The 18,027-nt window shown below is 44.0% G+C and overlaps 1 pseudogene; it reads right to left on the bottom strand.

Annotated features, from left to right (window-relative positions):
- Positions 1–13,964, bottom strand: part of LOC148152245 (uncharacterized) — a 37,246-nt pseudogene extending 23,282 nt beyond the window's left edge.
- Positions 13,965–18,027: the final 4,063 nt, after the last annotated feature.

Below are 18,027 nucleotides of genomic sequence, written 5' to 3'. Positions count from 1 at the left end.
TATATCCATCCAAATGCCTTTTAAATGTTGCAATTGTACTAGCCTCCACCACTTCCTCTGGCAACTCATTCCATACATGTACCACCTTCTGTGTGAAAACGTTGTCCCTTATGTCCCTTTTAAATCTTTCCCCTCTCACTCTAACCTATGCCGTCTAGTTCTGGACTCCCCCATCCAAGGAAGAGACTTTGCCTATTTACCTTATCCATGTCCCTCACAATTTTGTAAACCTCTATAAAGTCACCGCTCAGCCTCCAATGCTCCAGGGAAAACAGCCCTAGCCTGTTCAGCCTCTCCCGATAGCTCAAATCCTCTAACCCTGGCAACATCCTTGTAAATCTTTTCTGAACCCTTTCCAGTTTCACAACATCTTTCCAATAGGAAGGAGACCAGAATTGCATGCAATATTCCAACAGTGGCCTAACCAATGTCCTGTACAGCCACAACATGACCTCCTAACCCCAGTACTCAATACCCTGACCAATAAAGGAAAGCATACCAAACTTCTTCCTGAAGAAGGACTTATGCCTGAAAAGTCGATATTCCTGCTCTTTTAATGCTGCCTGACCTGCTGCGCTTCTCCAGCAACACATTTTTCAGCTCTGATGTCCGGCATCTGTGGTCCTCACTTTATCCTTCTTCACTATCCTATCTACCTGCGACTCCACTTTCAAGGAGCTATGAACCTGGACTCCAAGGTCTCATTGTTCAGCAACATCCCCTAGGACCTTACCATTAAGTATATAAGTCCTGCTAAGATTTCCTTTCCCAAAATGCAGCACCTCATATTTATCTGAATTAAACTCCATCTGCCACTTCTCAGCCCATTGACCCATCTGGTCCAGATCCTGTTGTAATCTGAGGTAACCCTCTTCGCTGTCCACTACACCTCCAATTTTGGTGTCATCTGCAAACTTACGAACTGTACTTCTTATGCTCGCATCCAAATCATTTATGTAAATGACAACAAGTAGAGGACCCAGCCCCGATCCTTGTGGCACTCCACTGGTCACAGGCCTCCAGTCTGAAAAACAACCCTTCATCACCACTCTCTGTCTTCTACCTTTGAGTCAGTTCTGTATCCAAATGGCTAGTTCCCCCTGTATTCCATGATATCTAACCTTGCTAACCAGTCTCCCATAGGGAACCTTGTCAAACGCCTTACTGAAGTCCACATAGATCACATCTACTGCTCTGCCCTAATCAATCCTCTTTGTTACTTCCTCAAAAAACTCAATCAAGTTTGTGAGACATGATTTCCCACACACAAAGCCATGTTGACTATCCCGAATCAGTCCTTGCCTTTCCAAATACATGTACATCCTGTCCCTCAGGATTCCCTCCAACTACTTGCCCACCACCAACGTCAGACTCACTGGTCTATAGTTCCCTGGCTTGTCCTTACCACCCCTCTTAAACAGTGGCACCACGTTTGCCAACCTCCAGTCTTCCGGCACCTCACCTGTGACTATCGATGATACAAATATCTCAACAAGAGGCCCAGCAATTACTTCTCTAGCTTCCCACAGAGTTCTAGGATACACCTGATCAGGTCCTGGGGATTTATCAACTTTTATGCATTTCAAGACATCCAGCACTTCCTCTTCTGTAATCTGGACATTTTGCAAGATGTCACCATCTATTTCCCTACAGTCTATATCTTCCATATCCTTTTACACAGTAAATACTGATGCAAAATATTCATTTAGTATCTCCCCCATTTTCTGTGGCTCCACACAAAGGTCGCCTTGCTGATCTTTGAGGAGCCCTATTCTCTCCCTAGTTACCCTTTTGTCCTTAATGTATTTGTAAAACCTCTTTGGATTCTCTTTAACTCTATTTGCCTCATGTCCCCGTTTGCCCTCCTGATTTCCCTCTTAAGTATACTCCTACTGCCTTTATACTCTTCTAAGGATTCACTCGATCTATCCTGCCTATACCTTACATATGCTTCCTTCTTTTTCTTAACCAAACCCACAATTTCCTTAGTCATCCAGCATTTCCTATACCTACCTGCCTTTCCTTTCACCCTGACAGAAATATACTTTCTCTGAATTCTTGTTATCTCATTTCTGAATGCTTCCCATTTTCCAGCCGTCCCTTTACCTGCGAACATCTGCCCCCAATCAGGTTTCGAAAGTTCTTGCCTAATACTGTCAAAATTGGCCTTTCTCCAATTTAGAACTTCAACTTTTAGATCTGGTCAATCCTTTTCCGTCGTTATTTTAAATCTAATAGAATTATGGTCGCTGGCCCCAAAGTGCTCCCCCACTGACACCTCAGTCACCTGCCCTGCCTTATTAACTTATAAGAGTAAGTCAAGTTTTGCACCTTCTCTAGTAGGTATATCCACATACTGAGTCAGAAAATTGTCTTGTACACACTTAACAAATTCCTCTCCATCTAAACCCTTAACACTATGGCAGTCCCAGTCTATGTTTGGAAAGTTAAAATCCCCTATCATAACCACCCTACTTTTCTTACAGATAACTGAGATCTCCTTACAAGTTTGTTTCTCAATTTCCCTCTGACTATTAGGGGGTCTATAATACAATCCCAATAAGGTGATCATCCCTTTCTTATTCCTCAGTTCCACCCAAATAACTTCCCTGGATGTATTTGCGGGAATATCCTCCCTCAGCACAGCTGTAATGCTATCCCTTATCAAAACTGCCACCACCTCTCTTGCCTCCCTTTCTATCCTTCCTATAGCATTTGTATCCTGGAACATTAAACTGCCAGTCCTGCCCATCCCTGTAATTGCTATGATATCCCAGTCCCATTTTCCTAACCATGTCCTGAGTCCATCTGCCTTCCCTGTTAGGCCCCTTGCATTGAAATAAATGCAGTTTAATTTATTAATCCTACCTTGTCCCTGCCTGCCCTGACTGTTTGACTCGCTTCTGTTCTCAACTGTACCAGTCTCAGATTGATCTCTTTCCTCATTATCTTCCTGGGTCCCACCCCCCCATCTTACGAGTTTAAATCCTCCCGAGCAGTTCTAGCAAATCTCCCTGCCAGTATATTAGTCCCCTTTCAATTTAGGTGCAATCCGCCCTTCTTATACAAGTCACTTCTACCCCAAAAGAGATTCCAATGATCCAAAAATGTGAATCCTTCCCCCAAACACCAGCTCCTCAGCCATGTATTCATCTGCTCTATCCTCCTATTCCTGCCCTCACTAGCTCTCAGCACCGGGAGTAATCCAGATATTACTACTCTCGGGAACCTCTTTTTTAAATTTCTGCCTAACTTTCTGGAATCTCCCTTCAGAGTCTCAACTTTTTCCCTTCCTATGTCGTTGGTTCTTTTGTATCTCAAAATTGTACCAGATTGCGGCAACAGAACACTTATCACCGTAAATCCTCAGATATATGTGACAATAAAGCATTCATTTTTCATGTGACAATAACAAGTCAAACAAAATCAGCTTCGCTGTAAATTTCCAACTGAGGGTCTGGTTAAGCACCCACTGTGAATATCTTTAAAAAAATCACCTGTCCAAATTTCGGATCAGTCTTCTCACAAGTATGTTTGGGATCCTGGCCATTGGTTTCATTGCAGATATATTACAGCCATAAAAACTAGGCAACAAAGTTAAATATTCATTCCTTTATCTCACTCTAGTTGTTAAATATTGTAACATCTGTAATATCTCATATAGTGTGGCCTGATGGTATGTCTGGAGGAGATTTGCAAGTTTATTTACTTGTCTGGGTCACGAAGGGTCACTGGGGTGAGAAATGAACAACACCAAAGGGCCTTTCCACTCACAATAAGTTTGTTTGTTTCTCAAACTCAAAAAAAATTAATCATGAACCTGACTTCCAAACAGGAAGTGGTTATCACCAGTTAGTGCAAGTGTTATGTTATGTTTTCCACATCAGTGGAAACACACACAATTCGTGTGGTGAAATCAAATGGAGGAGACTTGGCTTCATATGAGAGTAATGGATAACAAAGAAAAACTTTCCATTTTTGAAAAGGTATTTACTGAGTTTGCTTCTCCCATCAATGTGTGGGAAAAGTGGCTTTGTGGCAGGGGCAACCCTCATGAGTTTTCAGCAAGGTCAATGTTCACGCTTATTATCCATTAGCTGCAACTTCTGCCATTTTGGGCCTGAGGATTAATGAAACATAGCTACTCCAGAGGAGGCAGTGATAATACTTCTGAGCCAGTAATCTAGGATTTAGAGTCATGGAGATGAATTTCACAGGAACAGACTCTTCGGTCCAACTCATCCATGCTAACCGGACATCCTAAGTTAATCTACTCCCATTTGCAAGCATTTGGCCTATTCTCCTCTAAACCCTTCTTATTCATATAGCCATCCAGATGCCTTTTAAATGTTGTAATTGTACCAGCCTCCATCACTTCCTCTGGCAGCTCATTCCATACACACACCACCCTCTGTATGAAAAAGTTGCTTATTATGTCCCTTTTAAATGTTTCCTCTTTCACCTTAAACCTATGCCCTCTAGTTTTGGATTCCCCTACATTGGGGAAAAGATCTTGGCTATTTATCCTATCCATGCCCCTCATGATTTATAAACCTCTCTAAGGTCGCCCCTCAGCGTCTGATGCTCCAGGGAAAACAGCCCCAGCCTGTTCAGCTTCTCCCTAGAGCTCAGACCCTCCAACCCTGGCAACATCCTTGTAAACATTTTCTGAATCCTTTCAAGTTCCACAACATCCTTCCTGTAGAGGGGGAGGGGGGGGAGGGGGGGGGGGGGGGCGAGACCAGAATTGAATTCAGTATTCCAAAAGTGGCCTAGCCAAGGTCCTGTACAGGTGCAACATGATCTCCCAAATCCTATACTCAATGCACTGACCAATAAAGGCAAGTGAACAGAAACCTTTTTTCCTATCCTGTCTGCCTACAACTCTACTTTCAAGGAACTATGAACCTGCACCAAAAGATCTCTTTGTTCAGCAACTCTCCTCAGGACATTACCATTAAGTGTGTATGTCCTGCCCCGGTTTGCTTTACCAAACTGCAACACCTCACATTTATCTAAATTAAAATCCATCTGCCACTCCTCAGCCCATTGGCCCATCTGATCAAGGACCTGTTGTACTCTGAGATAACCTCCTTCACTGTCCACCACACCACCAATTTTGGTGCCACCTGTAAATTGACTGACCATACCTCATACATTGCTGGGAATGTAGGCTCAAATTCAACAAAGCCAAGTGGTGAAATTTAAATTCACTACAGAAAAATACTCTGGAGTTGAAAGCTAATCCAAAGGTGCCCTTGGAACAATTGTCATTTGTCATAAAAGCCCATTTAGTTGACTTTAGGGAAGGAAATCTGTCACCATTACCTGGTCTGTGGTTCCAGACCCACAGTCAAAGTGGTTGACTCTGAACTATTCTGTGAAATGGCCTAAAAATCCACTTCGTTGAAGGGGAGCTCAACGTGGCCTTCAAATGCTGACTGTGCCAGGCTCAAAGAGTTAAAGAGTAACCCTGAGCATCTGATCTTACATTCACTTCTTGCTCACCATGTTTTGGTCTGAGCTCTGCCATGATCACGCCCTATGTCTGTGACCTCCTTCAGTGCCATGAATGTTCTTTTTGCGGGAGTTTGTACCCATATGTTCCCAGCTTCATCCATCAAAAGCTCAAATCAGGAAAATCGAAAGTATGGTTTCCAGCGTGATCAAGTTTCAATTTTCTCAAACCCCACCTCCCCGGTGCTGGTGTGGAGACAGGGCTTTTCACTAGGGACCATAATGGCCCCTTAAATATAATTTATTAATTGTGAATGCTTTGAGACTCCTTCAGTACAGGATGAGACGTAAGTGTAAGTTCTTTCTTTCTCTGTAATGATCGATTAAGATACAACAATTAAGAAGGCCACATCCGATATGATCATTAAATCAAGAAGCTGCAATTATAAATGGCTGCCAATATGGGCAATGGGACTCTTGGTTTTAAAAGAGAAAATGTGTTTAATTTCAACTCTTTGTAGTCAGACGGGTATTCAGTGAGTTAGAATCTTGCCATATGAATCCGAAATAGAATGAATCAGGAACAAAAATATATGAAACCTGCTTGTTCAACTTTATGGCTATGGTATGCAAACATACAGAAGTTCATAACTTCTATTCTATCAGCTACCAGATGCTTCAAGATAAGATTTATAGTGTGGATTTAAGCACCACTTCAGTACTGGATTTCAACTGATGCAATGTTGCAGGATTTGCATTAACAGAGGTGCTACTTAGTTGGGCTCAGACAGTAAAACACACCTTTTCAGAGAGACAAAGGATGCTGTGGAACTATTCAAAGGTAGTTCTTCTATTTTCACTGCCAACATTCATCGTCCAAGAACAAAGAAAATTACAACACAGGAACAGGCCCTTCGACTCTCTAAGCCTGAGCCGATCCAGATCCTCTATCAAAACCAGTCGCCTATTTCCCAAGGATCTATGTCCCTCTGCTCACTGCCCATTCATGTACAGAGTAACCTTGACTATCCGAAGGACACAGGCAGAGGGTATTTCATTCGGTCAATCAAATGCCGGATAATCAAATGCCGGGTAACATGGTTTAGCCAAGCATCGGAATCTTGCGATCTTGCCGGATAATCCCTTATTCGGATAATCCCTTATTCAGATAATCAAATGCTGGATAATTAAGTTTCCTCTGTATCTGTCTAGATACATCTGAAATGATGTTACCATGCCCGCCTCTACCACTTCCACTTGCAACACATTCCACGCACCCACGACCCTCTGCGTAAAGGACTTTCCACGCATATCTCCCTTAAACTTTTCCCCCTCACCTTGAACTTGCAACTCCCAAATAATTGAGTCCCCTACTTCTTGCTATCCACTCTGTCTATACCTCTAATGATTTTGTAAACCTTAATCAGGTTTCCCCCTCAACTTCTGACTTTCTAATGAAAATAATCTTAATTTACTCAACCTCTCTTCATAGCTAGCACCCTCCATACCAGGCAACATCCTAGTGAACCTCCTCTGCACCCTCTCCAAAGCATCCACATCTTTTTGGTAATGTGGTAACCAGAACTGTACGCAGTATTCCAAATGTGGCTGAACCAAAGTCCAATACAACTGTAACACGACTGCCAACTCTTGTATTCAATACCCGTCCGATGAAGGAAAGCATGCCGTATATCTTCTTGACCACTCTATCAACCTGTGTTGCCACCTTCAAGGTTCAGTGGACCTGGTCACCCAGACATCTCTGTACATCAGTTTACCCCAGGACTTTTCCATTTACTGTATAGTTTGCTCTTGAATCGTATCTTCCAAAATGCATCACCTCACATTTTCCTAATTGAACCCCATCTGCCATTTGTCCACCCAACTCTCCAATCTATCTATATTCTGCTGTATTCTCTGATAGTCCCCTTCACTGTCTGCTATTCTGCCAATCTTAGTGTCAACTGCAAATTTGCTAATCAGATGACCTTTACCTTCCTCCAGATCATTTATGTATATCACAAACAACAGTGGTCCCAGCACAGATCCCAGTGGAACACCACTGGTCACAGTTCTCCATTTTGAGAAACTCCCTTCCACTACTACTTTCTGTCTCCTGTTGCCCATCCAGATCTCTATCCATCTAGCTCATACATCCTGGGCTCCATGCAACTTCACTTTCTCCATCAGCCTACCATGGGGAACCTTATCAAATGCCTTACTAATGTTCATATATATGACATATACAGTCTGCCCCTCATCAATCAACTTTGTCACTTCCTCAAAAAATTCTATTAATTTGGTAAGATATGACCATCCATGCACAACATTAGCAATTCTCCAGTCCTCTGGGATCTCACCCATATTCAAGGATGCTGCAAAGATATCTGTTAAGGCCCTAGCTATTTCCTCTTTATTCCTCAGTTACCTGGGATAGATCCCATCCAGACCTGGGGACTTGTCCGCCTCAAGGCCTTTTAGAATACCCGACATTTCCTCCATCCTTATGCCAACTTGACCGAGAGTAATCAAGTAACCTCAACATCCGCCATGTCTCTCTCCTCGATGAATACAGATGCAAAGTACTCATTAAGAATCTCAACATTTTCTCTGACTCTATGTAAAACTTTCCTCCTTTGTCACTGAGTGGGCCGGCCCTTTCTCTAGTTAGCCTCTTACTCCTTCTATATGAATAAAAGGCTTTGGGATTTTTCTTAATCCTGTTTGCTAAAGATATTTCATGACCCCTTTTAGCCCTCTTAATCCATCGTTTCAGATTAGTCCTACATTCCCGATGTTCTTCCAAAGCTTTGCCTGTCTCAGTCAAAGCTTTATGTATGCTTCCTTTTCTCTCTTAGCTAGTCTCATAATTTCACCTGTTATCCATGGTTCCCTAATTTTGCCATTTCTATCCCTCATTTTCACAGGGAGATGTGTGTCCTGCACTCGAATCAACTTATCTTTAAAAGCCTCTCACATGTCAAATTGGATTTACCCTCAAAAACCTGCTCCCAATCCACATCCCCCTGCTCCTGTCAAAGTTTGATATAGTTGGCCTTCCCTCCATTTAGCACTCGTCCTTCAGGATCACTCTCGTCTTTGTCCATGAGTATTCTAAAATTTACGGAATTGTGATCACTATTCCCAAAGTAATCCCCTACTGTAACTTCAACTTCAACCACCTGGCCAGGCTCATTCCCCAACATCAGGTCCAGTATGGCCCCTTCCTGAGCTCTAACCACCATCAGATCCAAAAAGCAGATCAATTGCCACATCCGATACGATCACTAAATCAAGAAGTTGCAATGTAAATGGCGGCCTGTGTGGAAAAGGAATTCTTTGCTTTAAAAGAGAAATTGGGGTTAATTTCAACTCTTTGTAGTTGGATGGGTTTTCAGTGAGTTAGAATCTTACACATGAATCCTAAATAGAATGAATCAGGAGCAAAAATATGTGAAAACTGCTTGTTCAGCTTGATGACTGTGGTGTGCAAACATACGGGAGTTCATAACTTCTATCAGCTGCCAGATGCTTCAAGATAAGATATATAGTGTGGATTTAAGCATTATCAGTACTTGCTATCAACTGTAGCAATGTTGCAAGATTTGCATTGACAGAGGTGCTATTTAGTTGGGCTCAGACAGAAAAACACTCATTTCCAGAGAGACAAAGGATGCTGTGGAACTATTCAAAGGTAGTTGTCGAATCTTTACCGCCAACATTCATCTTCCAATCACCAACAGATCTGAAAAGCAGATCAATTGCTCCTTCTTTGAATGCATGTTGGTCCGACGGTTATAGTACTAGGGTGAAGAAGTCATGCTTCAGTTACACAAACTTCTGCTTCGTCCACACTTGGAGTACTGCAAGCAGTCCTGAGCAAAATGCCACAGGAAGAACATACCGACTAGATCTGCTGACAGTAAAGGCAACTCTGGCGGAGTCTACAGGATTATCAGACACCAGGGGCTAAATTATAATGAGAAATTTCATAAATTAGATTTGTATTTCCTGAGGTTTAAAAGATTAAGGTGTAATTTGATTAAAGTTTGTAGAATTCTGAGGGAACTGATAGGGTGGCTAAATGTAAACTTTTTCTATTGGTCACAAAATCTCAAACTGGCGACCATTGTTTAAATATTAGAACCAGACCGTTCAAGAGTGAAATTAAGAAACAATTTTTCCATGCAAACGCTGGCAGGCATTTGAAAATCTCTTCCAGAAATGATAAGTGATGTGATCTTAAATAATTATTTTAAAACAAAGATTAAATCTTTATTTGTAGATCACATTAAGGGCTACATGGAAAAGATTAGGCCATTCAGCCCATCGAGTCCACTCCGCCATCCAATCATGGCTGATGGGCATTTCAACGCCAGTTACCCGCACTCTCCCTGGATCCCTTAATTTCTTGTGGGATTAAGAATTTATCAGTCTCTGCCTTGAAGACATTTAACATCTCGTCCTCCACTGCACTCCATGGCAATGAATTCCACAGGCTCACCACTTTCCGGCTGAAGAAATGTCTCTTCATTTCAGTTCTAAATTGACCCTCTCTAATTCTAAGGCTGTGCCCACGGGTCCTAATATCCCCACCTGACAGAAACAAATTCCCAGCATTCATCCTTTCTAAGCCATTAATTATCTTGTATGTTTCTATTAGATCTCCCTCAATCTTCTAAACTCTAATGAGTACAATCCTAGGATCCTCAGCTGTTCATGGTACGTTAGGCCTACCATTCCAGGGATCATCCGTGTGAATTTCTGCTGGACACCCTCCAGTGCCAGTATGTCCTTCCTGAGGTGTGGGGACCAAAACTGGACACAGTACTCCAAATGGGGCCTAACCAGAACTTTATAAAGTCTCAGAAGCACATCGCTGCTTTTACATTCCAAAGCTCTTGAGATAAGTTACATTACATTTGCTTTCTTAATCACGGACTCAACCCGCAAGTCAACCTTTAGAGAATCCTGGACTAGCACTCCCAGATCCCTTTGTACTATGGCTTTATGAATTTTCTCACCGTTTAGAAAATAGTCCATGCCTGTATTCTTTTTTCCAAAGTGCAAGACCTCGGCATTTGCTCACATTGAAATTCATCAGACATTTCTTGGACCACTCTCCTCAATTGTTTAAATCTTTCTGTAGCCTCCCCACCTCCTCAGTACTACCTGCCTGTCCACCTAACTTGGTATCATCGGCAAACCTTGCTAGAATGTCCTTCATCCAGATCATTAATATATAAAGTGAACAGCTGCGGCCCCAACACTGAACCCTGCAGGACATCACTTGTCACTAACTGCCATTCCGATAAAGAATCTTTTATCCCAACTCTCTGCCTTCTGTCAGACAGCCAATCCTCAATCCTTGCCAGTAGCTCACCTCAAACACCATGGGCCCTCACCTTACTCAGCAGCCTCCTGTGAGGCTCCTTATTGGAAGTCTATGTAGATAGCATCCACTGTATTTCCCTGGTCTAACCTAATTGTTACCTCTTCAAAGAATTCTAACAGGTTTGTCAGGCACGACTTCCCCTTACTAAATCCATGCTGACTTGTTCTAATCCTGCACTTCCAAGAATTTAGAAATCTAATCCTTAATGATGGATTCTAGAATTTTACCTACAACCGAGGTTAGGCTAATCAGCCAATAATTTTCCATCTTTTGTCTTGATTCTTTCTTGAACAAGGGGGTTACAACAACAATTTTCCAATCATCTGGGACTTTCCCTGACTCCAGTGATTTTTGAAAGATTACAACCAACTCCTCCACTATTTCTTCAGCCACCTCCCTCAGAACTCTAGGATGTAGCCCATCCAGGCCACATCTTCTTGCTACATTCACATCTTGCTCACTCTGTTTTGGTTTGAGTTCTGCCCTGATCACGCCCTATGTCTGTGACATCCTTCAGTCCCATGACTGTTCCTTTTGCAGGAGTTTGCACACATATGTTCCCAGCTTCATCCATCAAAAGCTTCACCCCACCCCACCCCCCACACACACACCCCACCCTCCATCCCTCCAAGGCTAATCTGGAGAGAGGGTTTTCACTAGGACCATAGTGGCCCCTTAAATATAATTTACTGATTGTGAATGCTTTGAGACACTTTCAGTACAGGATGAGACCAAAGTGCAAGTTCTTTCTTTCTCTGTGATGAACAATTTAGATACAAATACAAATAAGAATTAGGTGTAGGCTATTCGGTCCCTGTCAAGCCAACTCTGCCCTTTGATAAATCTGATCTGATAGCAGCCTCAACTATACTTCTTTGTTAACCCCTATACATTTTGACTGCCTTCTTTATCAAAAGAATCTGTCAAACTCAGCCTTAAGGATATGCAAAAACCAGGATTCTACTGATCCTGGGGAGACCAATGACAGTCTGAAAGAAAAATATTTTCCTAATTTCTTTCTGAAGTGATTTATTTTTAAACATTGTCCCCTAATTTTAGTCTATCCCACAAGGGGAAATATCCTCTCAGTATCTATTCTTTCAATTACCCTCATGACTATGATTTGGAGATGCCGGTGTTGGGCTGGGGTGTACAAAGTTAAAAATCACACACCACCAGGTTATAGTCCAACAGGTTTAATTGGAAGCACACTAGCTTTTGGAGCGACGCTCCTTCATCAGGTGGTTGTCATAGGATGTCACACAATCACCTGATGAAGGAGCGTCGCTCCGAAAGCTAGTGTGCTTCCAATTAAACCTGTTGGACTATAACCTGGTGGTGTGTGATTTTTAACCTCATGATTATATGTGTTTCCATAAAATCACCATTCATAACTCTAAACTACAATGAATATGGCCCCAACTTGACTGAACCCTAATTCTGACCCTAACCTTAAGATAACCCCCTTATCCCTAGTTTCAGTCCAGTGAGCCTTCTCTGAACTACTTCTAATACTATTAAACATTTTCTCAAGAGCAAAACTGTACTCAGTCCTCCAGACTTGGTCTTGACAATATCATAATCAATTGCAGCAAAAGTTCCTTTTCTTTTAATATTTCATTCCTTTTTTCAGCATATAACATCTGAGAAATGGAAGCAAAAGTTGGAATTATTTTTCTAAACAAAATTTTGGACTAAGCAATTATGGTTCTGCAGGCTTTCTTATTGGATGGGTGGTCTTGATTGAGGTGGATAAGCTTCTTTATCCTACTTGCATAACAGAATCATAGGTTTTACAGTACAGAAAGAGTGCATTGGACCCGTGTCTGTACTGGTTTCTAAAAGAACTAACCAGCTAATCTCATTCTCCAGCCCCATGTCCATAACCCCCCAATTCAACCCGAAATATCACCAGCAATCTATCGTGTTCCATCCATTTTGATGCTGCAACCAAGAAACACACCAATGCCTCGACTTCCTCAGAAGGCTAAGGAAATTTGGCATATCCACAATCTTACCAATTTTTATAGATGCGCCATTGAAAACATCCTATGCGTCACAGATTGGTATGGCAACTGCTCAGCCCAGGACTGTACAAAATTACAAAGAGTTGTAAACACAGCCCAGTCCATCACACAAACCAACCTTTCTTCCATTGGCTCTGTCTATACTTCCTGCAGCCTCAGGACAGCAACAACATAATTAAAGACCCCTCCCATCCAGGTTATACTCTCCTTCACCTTGCTCCATTGGGCAGAAGTAAAAAAGTTTGAAAACACATACTGACAGATTCAAGAACAGCTTCTTCCCCACTGTTATCAGGTTTATGAACAGACCTCTCAATCGTTAGAGATTACCTTTCTCTGCATCTTCTCTGTAGCTGTAACATTATATTCTGCATTCTGTTCTATTACCCTAATGCACATATGTAAGGTACGATTTGTCTGGTTAGCATACGAAACAATACCTTTCACTGTATCTCAGTACATGTAACAATAATAAATCTAATCAAATCAAATCACTTTCAAATGTATACCAACTCTCTTTTGTTAATCTGTACCAAGATGGCGGTGGAGAAGCAGCGCTGTATCCGAGCTCCTGGCTTTCTTTGTTTCTTTTTTATTTTTACTTTTACCTTTTGCTGTTACTCTCTTTTCTTTTCTTTTTAGAAGCCTTTTTGGCATCTTTAGCAAGGTGTGAGCAAGCCAGGTCGCCCGAGCATGTGCAGCAGTAGTGGCAAGTGTTAGCTCCTCAGGGAAGCAAGCCCAGTGCGGGAGAGAGTGAACCCTTAAAGAACTCTCCATGGCAACAGGTGTGGGCCCACCGGCGCAGGACTCGAGGCAGTAGTGGCAACACCAACCTTCAAAATGGCGGCAATAGCAGGGCACCCTCCCAGGTCAGCATCCATCAGCTGCAGCAATGAGGTAAGGCCAAATTGGTACTCCTGGCAGAATGACAGGAGTGACGGTGGCAATGACAGCAGCATGCTATGCCCAGTGTGGTACTCCTGAAATGCAGTCGTGATGATGGTTGGCCTGGAGCAGGGCTCCAGGATTGGACTGTGATGCAGGGATATTGTTGGGTCCAGAGCAGGACGCATGGAATAGACCATGACGCATGTCAGTTGTTGGGCTTGGAGCAAGACCTCTGGAATGGACTGTGATGTGAGGATATTGTTGGGCCCAGAGTGGGACTCTTAGAATGGATTGTGATGCGGGGGTGTTGTTGGGTCCGGAGCAGGATCTCTGGAATGGACTGTGATGCAGGGATGTTGTTGGGCGCAGAGTGGGACTCCTAGAATGGACAGTGATGCGGGATGTTGTTGGGTCTGGAGTGGGGCCCCTGGAATGGACTGTGATGCAGGGATGTTGTTGGGTCTGGAGTGGAATTCCTGGAGTGGATTGTGATGTGGGATGTTGTTGGGCCCAGAGTGGGACCACTGGAATGGACTGTGAGGCGGGGGTGTTGTTGGGTCTGGAGTGGGACCCCTGGAGTGGACTGTGATGCGGGGGTGTTGTTGGGTCTGGAGCATGATCCCTGGAATGGACTGTGATGTGGGGGTGTTGTTGGGTCTGGAGTATGATCCCTGGAATGGACTGTGATGCGGGGGTGTTGTTGGGTCTGGAGCATGATCCCTGGAATGGACTGTGATGCGGGGGTGTTGTTGTGTTCAGAGCGGGATCCCTGGAATGGACTGTGATGCAGGGATGCTGTGTTCAGAGCGGGATCCCTGGAATGGACTGTGATGTGGGGGTGTTGTTGGGTCTGGAGTGGGATCCCTGGAATGGACTGTGATGCGGGGGTGTTGTTGGGTACGGAGTGGGATCCCTGGAATGGACTGTGAGGTGGGAGTGTTGTTGGGTCTGGAGCGGGATCCCTGGAATGGACTGTGATGTGGGGGTGTTGTTGGGTCTGGAGCATGATCCCTGGAATGGACTGTGATGCGGGGGTGTTGTTGGGTACGGAGTGGGATCCCTGGAATGGACTGTGATGCGGGGGTGTTGTTGGGTCTGGAGTGGGATCCCTGGAATGGACTGTGATGCGGGGGTGTTGTTGGGTCCGGAGTGGGATCCCTGGAATGGACTGAGATGCGGGAATATTGTTGTGTCCAGAGCGGCTTCAGAGCTGCCATTCCAACACCATAAGCATGAGGTGAATGCAGAAGCCAGTATAGACACAAAGGAATCAACAACCACCTTCCATGCTATAACCATTTTCTGATTTTACGAATGTTACTGGGTTTATTCTCCTTGGAGCAGAAAAGATTAAGAGACGACCTTATTGCGGTGTTCAAAGTTATGAACAATTTAGACAGGGTAAAGAAGGATATTCTGGTTCCACTAGTCAGTAACTAGTAGTCACATTTTCAAGATTGTCAGCAAGACAGCTAGGAGTGAGATAAGAAGAAATGTCTTTACTCAGAGACTTGTGAGGATTTGGAATGCGCAGCCTGGGAGAGTGGAGAAGTGGATTGCGTAGGAGGTTTCAAAATTGAATTGAGTTGAATGATTTATTGTAATTTGCATTTAACGAATAAATACAGTGAAAAGTGTTGCTGCGCTCCGGCGCCATTTTGAATTATAGAAGAAATTAAGATATAACTAGAATATACCTAAAAGCAGAGTTCTTCCTCCCTTCTTGTGCTCCACTTGACATCGGTGGGGAAGGGCAGTCTCTACAACAAACTCTGGGCCCAACAACACCCCCGCATCACAGTCCATTCCAGGGATCCCACTCCATACCCAACAACACCCCCGCATCACAGTCCATTCCAGGGATCCCACTCCATACCCAACAACACCCCCGCATCACAGTCCATTCCAGGGATCCCACTCCAGACCCAACAACACCCCCGCATCACAGTCCATTCCAGGGATCCCACTCCATACCCAACAACACCCCCGCATCACAGTCCATTCCAGGGATCCCACTCCATACCCAACAACACCCCCGCATCACAGTCCATTCCAGGGATCCCACTCCATACCCAACAGCACCCCCGCATCACAGTCCATTCCAGGGATCCCACTCCGTACCCAACAACACCCCCGCATCACAGTCCATTCCAGGGATCCCACTCCGTACCCAACAACACCCCCGCATCACAGTCCATTCCAGGGATCCCACTCCATACCCAACAACACCCCCGCATCACAGTCCATTCCAGGGATCCCACTCCAGACCCAACAACACCCCCGCATCACAGTCCATTCCAGGGATCCCACTCCGTACCCAACAACACCCCCACATCACAGTCCATTCCAGGGATCCCACTCCAGACCCAACAACACCCCCGCATCACAGTCCATTCCAGGGATCCCACTCCGTACCCAACAACACCCCCACATCACAGTCCATTCCAGGGATCATGCTCTAGACCCAACAACATCCCCGCATCACAGTCCATTCCAGGGATCCCACTCCGTACCCAACAACACCCCCGCATCACAGTCCATTCCAGGGATCATGCTCCAGACCCAACAACACCCCCGCATCACAGTCCATTCCAGGGATCCCACTCCATACCCAACAACACCCCCGCATCACAGTCCATTCCAGGGATCCCACTCCGTACCCAACAACACCCCCACATCACAGTCCATTCCAGGGATCATGCTCCAGACCCAACAACACCCCCACATCACAGTCCATTCCAGGCATCCTGCTCCAGATCCAAAAACATCCCTGCATCACAGTCTATTCCTGCTCCTTGAATGCTGCCTGACCTGCTGCGCTTTTCCAGCAACACATTTTTCCACTCTGTGTGCAGGCCTGGTCTGCACACTGGCCAAAGAGCTGATTGCACGCATCAGGTGAAAGGGGTTGCCCTTGGACATCAGAGCAGCATCTACATCAGTGTGGCATCAAGGAGCCCCATTTCATCAAAATGAAAACCAGGTCAAGTGAAGAAATGTCTTGTGTTGACCATGTTCTGATCCTTTCACAATCATCACCCAATGCTCCATCATAGAAATTGACCATTTGGTACATTGATGCCTCACCAGGGCTCAGCTTGACATCATCCTTGTATAGCCTGGCCCTGATGCTTTATGTTGTCACGAGGTCACTTTGTGAAACACCCTGTTTTCAACATTGAAGGCGATACAGAAGTGCAAATTATTGTTGGCAAACCAGTACAAATTAACTCTCTTCAAGTGTGAATGACCACCTATACTTTGAGATGAATATTGCCAAAAAACCTGTACCACAAGTGCCCAGCTCTGGCGTGTGGCATTATCATGGTGCTGAAAATTTGTGAAAACTTTGGAATGAGTGCCACGATTGATTGACACTTTTGCATTAATGACCGCAACTCTACATCCCATTGAAAACCATTAGCAATCAAGGTCAAATTCTCCGAGTGGAGGTGACTGCAAGCGCTTTCAATAATTTCACAAAACGCTGGAGGCGCTCAATCAGTCAATCCGTCAGCCGGTTGCTTTAGGCTAACGTTTTCGCTGACGTTTTAACCTTCTCACTGAACCCACTTGGAATCTTTAAGCCTCAATTAAGTAATAAAGATTTCTTTTTATGAAACCAGATTTAAGGTTGATTGAGCTTTTCATGCTAAGCATGGATTGCACACAGTAAAAAAAAATGAGACAACTCACAGGCAATTTGACAGGTAATTCTATGCATGCGGCTCCCTCACTAATGTTGCACTTTTTCTAGTTATACAATGTTTTCATTATAAACCCATCGATTAAATTAAACCTGACCTGTACCTATCAGATTGGAGACACTGCCCTGAAATATAAACCTGACTATTAGATTGTGGAAAATGATGTATTATTCATCACAACAATTAGTAAGGCTAACTCCCAGAAGAGCTCAGAGAGGACAGAGAGATATAAATGGGACTAATTTCAGAAGAAATTCAGGAGCTGTCCAGAAGTTTGTGTGTAACTCACAAGGGCAGCATTACAAACTGACTGTTGCTTTTCAACATTGAAACAAGTGACTACATTTCAACTATGAATCATTGGTGCCCTAGGGTTGTGAAGGGCGCTATAAAAATGCAACTCCTTTCCTTTCATTCTTTGCTCTGCCATTGGATCCCACCTTCCTTATCATTAAGCACTTGCCTCTCGAGTGTGTCCTTGTTTCATCACCTCACTGCATCCTTCCCTGCTTCTAAATCGCTCCATCCCCTGATTCCACCCAGGGTCACACAG

This window comes from Chiloscyllium plagiosum, unplaced genomic scaffold (genome assembly GCF_037043375.1).
Source record: "Chiloscyllium plagiosum isolate Xiang-an unplaced genomic scaffold, Cpla_swu_hap1 HiC_scaffold_1, whole genome shotgun sequence".
Lineage (NCBI taxonomy): Eukaryota > Metazoa > Chordata > Chondrichthyes > Orectolobiformes > Hemiscylliidae > Chiloscyllium > Chiloscyllium plagiosum.
Note: the sequence above shows the minus strand (reverse complement) of the source record. Positions and strands in the feature narration are given on the sequence as shown.